Here is a 9,962-nt window from a genome sequence, read left to right on the forward strand (position 1 = left end):
CAAGGCCGCAGGGCCAGACGGATTACCAGGACGTGTACTCCGAGCATGTGCTGACCAACTGGCAAGTGTCTTCACTGACATTTTCAACATGTCCCTGACTGAGTCTGTAATACCAACATGTTTCAAGCACACCACCATAGTCCCCGTGCCCAAGGACTCTAAGATAACCTGCCTAAATGACTACCGACCCGTAGCACTGACGTCTGTAGCCATGAAGTGCTTTGAAAGGCTGGTCATGGCTCACATCAACAGCATTATCCCAGAAACCCTAGACCCACTCCAATTTGCATACCGCCCCAACAGATCCACAGATGATGCAATCTCTATTGCACTCCACACTGCCCTTTCCCACCTGGACAAGAGGAACACCTACGTGAGAATGCTATTCATTGACTACAGCTCAGCATTCAACACCATAGTGCCCTCTAAGCTCATCACTAAGCTAAGGATCCTGGGACTAAACACCTCCCTCTGCAACTGGATCCTGGACTTCCTGACGGGCCGCCCCCAGGTGGTAAGGGTAGGTAACAACACATCTGCCACACTGATCCTCAACACGGGGGGCCCCTCAGGGGTGCGTGCTCAGTCCCCTCCTGTACTCTCTGTTCACCCATGACTGCATGGCCAGGCACGACTCCAACACCATCATTAAGTTTGCCGACGACACAACAGTGGTAGGCCTGATCACCGACAACGATGAGACAGCCTATAGGGAGGAGGTCAGAGATCTGGCCGTGTGGTGCCAGGACAACAACCTCTCCCTCAACGTGACCAAGACAAAGGAGATGATTGTGGACTACAGGAAAAAAAAGAGGACTGAGCACGCCCCCATTCTCATCGACGGGGCTGTAGTGGAACAGGTTGAGAGCTTCAAGTTCCTTGGTGTCCACATCACCAACGAACTATCATGGTCCAAACACACCAAGACAGTCGTGAAGAGGGCACGACAAAGCCTATTCCCCTCAGGAGACTAAAAAGATTTGGCATGGGTCCTCAGATCCTCAAAAAATTATACAGCTGCACCATCGAGAGCATCCTGACTGGTTGCATCACCGCCTGGTATGGCAACTGCTTGGCCTCCGACCGCAAGGCACTACAGAGGGTAGTGCGTACGGCCCAGTACATCACTGGGGCAAAGCTTCCTGCCATCCAGGACCTCTATACCAGGCGGTGTCAGAGGAAGGCCCTCAAAATTGTCAAAGACTCCAGCCACCCTAGTCATAGACTGTTCTCTCTGCTACCGCACGGCAAGCGGTACCGGAGTGCCAAGTCTAGGTCCAAAAGACTTCTCAACAGCTTCTACCCCCAAGCCATAAGACTCCTGAACAGCTAATCATGGCTACCCGGACTATTTGCACTGCCCCCCCACCCCATCCTTTTTACGCTGCTGCTACTCTGTTAAGTATTTATGCATAGTCACTTTAACTCTACCCACATGTACATATTACCTCAACTACCTCAACTAGCCGGTGCCCCCGCACATTGACTCTGCAACGGTACCCCCCTGTATATATAGCCTCCCTACTGTCACTTTATTTTACTTCTGCTCTTTTTTTTCTCAACACTTTTTTTGTTGTTGTTTTATTTTTACTTTATTTAAAAAAAATAAATGCACTGTTGGTTAAGGGCTGTAAGTAAGCATTTCACTGTAATGTCTGCACCTGTTGTATTCGGCGCATGTGACCAATACAATTTGATTTGATTTGATTATCTAAAGTAAATGTTTTAAAAGTATGAGAACAGCCATAATTCATATAGAAAGGGACCCATGAGCTTTCAGCTGTGTCCTTCAGTAGTTCTGAGTGGACTCTTTACACAGTTCCAATCACACTCTGATTCCATGGTTCTCATACTACTACTGCTGCTGCTGCTACTCCTACTACTACTACTACTACTACTACTACTACTACTACTCAGAGCCCGAGGACACTCCATTCCCTGTGTGTGTGTCTGTGTGTTTCCCTGCGTGCATCTGTTAGGCTTTGGGGTTGGTTCGTCTCAATGCTATGACCCTGGTCTAAAGCCAATTCTCTCAGATGGCCTCTCTACAGTAGTTTTCTTTTACTGAGGTCTCCTTCCACCCAGATCTCTGTATATCTGATTCTGTTCCATCCAGAACCATAGAACCCCAGATGTGCTTTTGACTTCTGACCTTCTCCTCATCCCTCTTTCACACGTTCATCTCTCGTCCAGCAGAATGTAGAGTGACCTTGCAGTTTCATATTACTGTCTACTATTTCCTATTTCTCTGCCCCTGATCTGTTTAGGGGTTTCTATATCAGAGGCTTGCCAGGGTAATTATCAGCGATGTACCAACCCATTTAGGTTAGACGTCAGCACTGTGATATACAAGTAGCTACCATCATCACACAGCACTTTGTATGTGTGTGTGTGACTACAGCACTGTTCTCTCTTAGTCAGCATAATCACTTCATTACAGGTGCAAGGATACACATACACCACATTTCCCTGTGTTGGTGTGTTCAGTATGTGTTTTTGTGCAAGGGTGCACACACAGCATTTTGACTGCATTCTCTTCGCAATATACAAACCACTTAGACTGAGACAGACACTCAGTCATACTAATATCTACAAATACAGCGTTAGTCTAATGGATGAACACAGCTAGGAGGCGTAGTCTAGTTCACACACTGCACTGCAAGCAAGGGAGGTTTTCTGGGTTATATCAATAAATGAATGTTTGAAATAGCCTATTTTCTGGGTGTGAATCCTGCTGTCATCTGCTTGCAGTATCTCTCAGCAGACCTTTTTGGTAAAGTACAGCAGTTTATATTACCAATTACTTTCTGCCTGGGTTCAGGAACTCTGACTTTATCGCATCTGGGTCTCACAATACATCCTGAATTTGGGAACAGTTAACCTAGTTTCCTGGGGGTGTTCTACCATAGACAGTTTTTCCTTAAGAAGACGGGTGTGGTATAGTGATTGGGCTATCGCGACATTACCTACCTGTTATAGTGATGAAGACGTGACTAGAACGGGATAATGAAAATGGCTTTGAACTGTGAAACCTAGAAAAGTACGAGTTGTTATTAAAGTGAGTTAAATTAGAACCAGGACTAATTCTTTAATTCAACAACGGGTTCACACACATGCACAGACACAGACAGTGCAGATGTGACATTGAGTAGAGTTAACCAGATCTCTGCTAGAGCTCTGTGCTCTAACCTTGAGTTCTCCTTGGTTCTCTCACTCTATTAAAAGGCAAGATACACACTGGAGCAAACAACATTATGCACACTCTGAAAGAAGCCCCTGTCATCTCATACAGCCAAACACACCTTCCCTCTGCAGAACCTGAAATATACTCAGACCTATTTGAATATCAGCTTTCAAAGTCAAGGCATGGTTAGATGGTGGAGTGGGCTGTCTGTTAGTTTAAAACTGCGAACATCAAGGGAGGCTACGGGTCCATAAAGGTAGCAGACCAAACATTTCAAAAGAGCTTTGAATAGATAATAGAAATGCACGTATTCATTTTTGTTTCTTAAAAAGTTCAAAGCAGATCATTTATAATTCTTTAAAAGAAGCAGATTACAGTTTAAATTACCTAAATACAAAAATCCACTGTAAAAATATCACGGCATATGAGCACAAAGGGTAGTTTGGAGAGTCTCCTATTGTTACCTCAGAGTGGTTCAGACACCAAATGACCTCTAACCCCCGACCCCTCTCAGTTCTGAGAGCAACAGCAGTCAGATCAACTCTACACACACTTGTGTGTAAAACCCCAGTGCAGGGCTTTGTTCTCTCTGAGGGGATCTGTGGGTTGGGGAGGTAGAGGTTAGAGATGAGAGCAGTGTCACAGGCCGGCAGTTTTAAATACCCTGAGCCCAGGTGGCTCCAATCACACCAACTCCAATCACTAACGACCCTCCTCTGCCTGCAGGAGGAACCGCCCCTGCACTGCAGAGGAGGGGTCGTGACAGCAGGTACAGGACACATACCTGGTGAAGTCAGAGGATCTCCACACACCTTCAGACAGACAGACAGGCTGGTACATCTACCTTTCATCAACACTAATGGACAACATGTCACTGATCTATTGTACAAGTGAATGCACTACAGTACTATACTATGGCTGGGGGGGTGAGTCAGGAGTGCTGGAATAGAGAAAGAGAGACACTATTCTATTTTTATCTCATTGAGTAAAAAACTATTTTTGATGACACTTTCTTTACCCATTTGCTTCCTTCTATTGCTGCTGCACTGTCGAGAGGGGAACTTGCAAGTGAGGATTTCATTGCACTGTGTACGCCATGTACAGTGAGTGTACAAAACATTAGGAACACCTGCTCTTTACATGACATAGACTGACCAGGTGAATCCGGGTGAAAGCTATGATCCCTTATTGATGTCACTTGTTAAATCCACTTCAAACAGTGTAGATGAAGGGGAGGAGACAGGTTAAAGAAGGATTTTTAAGCCTTGAGACAATTGGGACATGAATTGTGTTTGTGTGCCATTAAGAGGGTGAATGGGCAAGACAAAAGATTGAAGTTCCTTTTAACGGGGTATGGTATTAGGTGCCAGGTGCACCAGTTTGTGTTTGTCAAGAACTGCAATGTTGCTGGGTTTTTCACGCTCAACAGTTTCCTGTGTGTATCAAGAATGGTCCACCACCCAAAGGACATCCAGCCAACTTGACACAACTGTGGGAAGCATTGGACTCAATATGGGCCAGCATCCCTGTGAAACGCTTGACACCTTGTAGAGCCGATGCCCCGAAGAATAGAGGCTGTTTTGAGGGCAAAAGGGGGTGCAACTCAATATTAGGAAGGTGTTCCTAATGGTTTGTAGACTCAGTGTATATGATGAATAAACAAACATGAACTTGAGTTGGTTTGTAATGGGATCATTCACCCATGTCTGGCTACACTACAGTGCACAAATGTGATTTTAACCCTGACCCTGACCTCACCTCTAACCCTCACCTTATATTAAAAACAAATATACCTTCTCAAAGAACATACTATATGTACTTGCTCTTCAGAGTTACAGTATGGTGTAATTGTGTGTTTGATATAGTGTGTCCAAATCATTTCCATCTTACATACAGAACAGTGTGTGTAGTCCTTACAGTTGTTCAGCTAAGGAAACAGAGACTAAGACAGAAACAGTGGCTCAGTATACTTATAAATGGACAATAAATAGAGAGAAAACAGATTCATTCTCCATTTCACCTCTATCCTTACATAGCTCTGAGGTACAATAATTACACAAAATGGAATTGTAAAACCAAACAAGTTATGAGACTGAGCAAGAGAACGGAGAGCGAAATTGCTAAAAAAAAATATTTCATCATCTTTCTCCTTTCTCCCTTTAATCTCTCTGCTCTCCACTCTCTCCTCCTCCTCCTCTCCCTCTCCTCTCCAGCTGGTACTGTTATTGTGGGTGCAGCTGGTGGTAGGGCAGAGATGAGAGAGAGGGAGAAAGAGAGGTTAGGGGTGTGTGTGAGATAATTACTTGTGTTGCCTGGGAGCAGTGAGAAAGAGAGACACAGAGACACAGAGAGAGACAGAGAGACAGAGAGAGAGAGACATAGAGAGAGAGAGAGAGAGAGAGAGAGAGAGAGAGAGAGAGACAGAGAGAGACAGAGAGAGACAGAGAGAGAGAGAGACAGTGATTATTTTTGTCTGCCCAGACCCAAACACACACCATGATGAAGCCCCATCTGAGAGCACATTATTACAGATAGAGACCTACTCTAACACATTACAAGCAATACAGCACATTACAACACAGACTGTTCTAATCATAGTTAATTCTGATGGTCCGAGGAGCGTTCCAACAATATACAGTACAGTACCCCTGGCATTAAATCTTACAGCCCTGCTCTGCTGTACAATACCACACCAACAAATGGAATTGATATCTCTGGGATATTTTTTATGTGGATAAAAGTTCTGCTATGTGTGGCACTAGTAAAAGAGGCAGAAGGTTTTTCCACCCAAGCAATGGATCTGAGCTGTAGGTCTTGAGTGTTAAATGGGGTGTGTTGGTATTGTATTCATGAATGCATGTTGTCTGTTCTGAGTTTTAAAACTTCCCTCTTCAGTAACCAGTTATAAGAGTTCTGCATTTCCATTAAGTTGGAGAGACATTAACTGCAAGAGGAATTAGTGCTAAATGAATAAAACACTCCGTATCATTTAATAGCCACAGGACTAACAATTATGGATGTAAAGCGTTTTTTTCCCACCTATCACAAAATGTGTTGAGTTGTATATTATTGGAACAAAGACTGAAAAACATAGCTTGTTGAAAGCATAAAATACATTAAATCAAAACTAAAGGGGTAAAGAAAAGATGGAATGCCTTTTACAGTACAAGCACACAAAAGGCCAAACACTATAAATGTATTTTAACTGTATGATATGTCATTGGTCTTTACTAATCTGATGAAAAACAGCCCTTATAAATCTACACTAGGAGGATGTGGATCTAAAAGTTAATAACATGCACTGACACTCTCTACTATGACAAACACCTACCATTAAAACATGGATATGTGCTGAGAGAGTGAGAGAGAGAGAGAGAGAGAGAAAGCGAGCAAGAGAGAGAAAGCGAGAGAGAGAGAGAGCGAGAGCGAGAGCGAGAGCGAGAGAGAGCGAGAGAGAGAGAGAGAGAGAGAGAGAGAGAGAGAGAGAGAGAGAGAGAGAGAGAGAGAGAGAGAGAGAGAGAGAGAGAGAGAGAGAGAGAGAGAGAGAGAGAGAGAGAGAGAGAGAGAGAGAGAGAGAGAGAGAGAGAGAGAGAGAGAGAGAGAAAAGCAGAGGCATTACTAGGATAAATACTTTGATAAATCAGTACAGGAAAGAGCGAGCTGTCAAATACATTTATTAATACATTTATCCGATCCTGTTGTCGCTCCATATCTCAATGTACAGGGGCTATAAAGAAGACGAGTGTGTGTGTACGTGTGTGTGTGTGTGTCAGTGATGATGGAGATGACCTTGGTCGTGAAAGGTCGTACCGACACAAATACCCATCCCTGCGAGGCTCGTCCCGCTAGCACACACACACACACGAACACGCACACACCACATGTACCTATTATAGAGGTTTCAAGTTCCACATTTTATTAATCATATGTACAGGATACACATGGTGTACACTTGCAGGTTCCTTCTCGACAATGCAACAACAATAAGACATAATATAAGATAAGAATAGGAACAAGGTGGTTACAGGGCTGTGGTAGGGCGGTGATGCCAAGGGCACTCTCTAAGCCACAGCAGTATAAATCACAGGCTAATAACACAGTGCTGAGTTGGCCTGTATTTACTACCACTCTCTCTGCCTGCAAGGCCACACTGCTGCACTGCACTACACTACTCTACACTGCTCTACACTGCACTACACTACTCTACACTATTCTACACTGCACTACACTGCACTACACTACACTGCACTACACTACACTACACTACACTGCACTACACTATTCTACACTGCACTACACTACTCTACACTGTACTACACTGCTCTACACTGTACTACACTACTCTACACTGCTCTACACTGCACTACACTACTCTACACTGCACTACACTATTCTACACTGCTCTACACTGAACTATACTACTCTACACTGAACTATACTACTCTACACTGCACTACACTACTCTACAGTGCACTACACTACTCTACAGTGCACTACACTACTCTACACTACCTGCCTGTGGTCACAGTACACACCATCTACTCACACATCCCTCATCTTTATTAAACACTCTACATGGGCCCGGTACACTTTATTTGGCCTAATACATGCACTCTGTCATAGGGATTGGAGATTGGACTACTATTACAGAAGAGGAGAGAAGAGAAAGGAAGGAGGAGGAAGGGGAGGAGAGAAGAGAAGGGGATGATATTAGAAGAGAGGAGAGAAGAGGAGGAAGGGGAGGAGAGGAGAGGAGGAAGGGGAGGAGAGGAGAGGAGAGGAGAGAGGAGAGGAGAGGAGGAAGGGGAGGAGAGGAGAGGAGAGGAGGAAGGGGAGGAGAGGAGGAAGGGGAGGAGAGGAGGAAGGGGAGGGGAGGAGGAAGGGGAGGGGAGGAGGAAGGAGAGGGGAGGAGGAAGGGGAGGAGAGGAGGAAGGAGAGGAGAGGAGGAAGGGGAGGAGAGGAGAGGAGGAAGGGGAGGAGAGGAGATTTTGATATCAACAGGCATGTTCAGAAAACGTTATCTCCTCTTTAACTGGGAGAGGACATGATTAAAGTGAAGTTCCTTCAGCGTGGCGCTACTAATATATATTCCTACTAGAGAGTCTGCTGAAGAGGAGCACTCTCTCTCTCTCCCTTTCTCTCTCTGTCTGTCCCTGATTGCTATGGTGACACACACGATTAGCCAGCTGCTTCCCCTGATTAAAAACCTCCCCTCTTTCTAGGGCATGTCCTCCTCTTCCTCCTTCCTCTAGCCCTCTGTCCACTCCTCCACCTGTCTCCTCCTTTCTCAAGTATTCCGTCTCTCTCCTCCTCAGTGCCTTTCTACCTCTCTGTCTTCTCCTCTCCCCACTTTTCCTCACCCACACTCTTTAATTTCCTGCCTACTCCCCTTTGCTCTCTCTCTCTCTCTCTGTCTCTCTCTCTGTCTCTCTCTCTCTCTCTCTCTCTCTCTCTCTACCTCTCTACCTCTCTCTCTCTCTCTCTCGACATTTATATCATCCCTCTGTCTTTCTCTCTCCTGGGTTTAGTCTCTCACTTCACTTCTCCCAACATTCAATTAACTTTCCACTTCCTCTCCACCGTGACTCCCCCAACGCGTCAATCACACTCTGCTGCTGCGGCGACTGACAGCTGGCCCCGCCCCTTCCTCCCAGCGGCTTCCTGTGTTCCGCCAGGCGTGACCCAGTCACCTGGTGGGGGGCTCCCACCTCCCTTACGCACAGCCCTCTGGGATACCTGGCAGGGCGGCCATACTGCCTGGGCTCAGGGAGGACAGGCTAGGTTAACTGTTTATAAGAAACTCCTGTTCAATAGCTCACTGGGGACGGGAGGGAGTGTATGGAAGAGTGTGCGTGTCTGCGTGTGTGTGTGTGGTTGTGAGTCTCCCTGTCCCCAACCTCTTCTCCTAATCCACACACAGTATTGTAGAGAGATAATCTCATCAAATCCAGACATCTTTTCTTCAAAATACATCACCACGTTGACAAAACACAGAGGCAAAGCTGCATGTCTCCAATGGAAGTTTGATATGTGAAATAAAAGGATAATAAAAAGTTTTGACTTGTTCACTGTGTGATATTTTCAGGATTCTCTATGGTATAAAAGACCTGTCATGTTCTCCAGTGCTCAATTTCTTATGGCGTGTATCTGTGTGTGTGTGTGTGTGTGTGTGTGTGTGTCTGTGTGTGTGTGTGTGTGTGTGTGTGTGTGTCAGCATGAGCTGTAGTGATCCTCTGTGACCTAATGGAGATCCTAATATAGTAAACAGACAGTTTTGGGACAGAGCCATGTTCCTGGTAGCAGCCTAGCCCATTAATCCACACGTTATCTTCTTCTCCAAATGTGACAGGATTTACTCAAGGCCAAGGTACCCCACTGGTAATCTCTGTGCCTTAGAAATCCGAGACCGAGTCAAGACTGAGACCAGAACAATGTGAGTCCAATTCAAGACCATGACTGTAATTGTGTCATATCGACACTCAGAATGGTGAAAAAATGCATGCTGAGGGCAAATAGAGAGCCACTCTCCAAATGATCACTAACCCAAACAGGTCTATAATAGATATAAAGACAAAATATGTTACAACTTCCCCCAGTTTCCCCTTAATAATAGTGAGCGCAACTTTCAAACAATTTCCCCCACTCTTCCCTACCAGCAAATCAAGGAAAATCTGACAAGCGTGACAAAGTTTGAGGATATTCATGCAAAAAATGTAGGAAGCCAAGGTTTCAATAGGCTATAAGACAATAATGAATGTGTCATAAAAGGAGTGTTGAG

At 45.1% G+C, this 9,962-nt stretch overlaps 1 protein-coding gene across 2 annotated transcripts in view; it reads right to left on the bottom strand.

The window, feature by feature from the left end:
- LOC121536914 (ephrin type-A receptor 6) overlaps positions 1-9,962 on the bottom strand; it is a 279,339-nt gene that overhangs the window by 77,998 nt on the left and 191,379 nt on the right. The window lies entirely within an intron of this gene.

Source organism: Coregonus clupeaformis, chromosome 23 (genome assembly GCF_020615455.1).
Source record: "Coregonus clupeaformis isolate EN_2021a chromosome 23, ASM2061545v1, whole genome shotgun sequence".
In the NCBI taxonomy this organism is placed as follows: domain Eukaryota; kingdom Metazoa; phylum Chordata; class Actinopteri; order Salmoniformes; family Salmonidae; genus Coregonus; species Coregonus clupeaformis.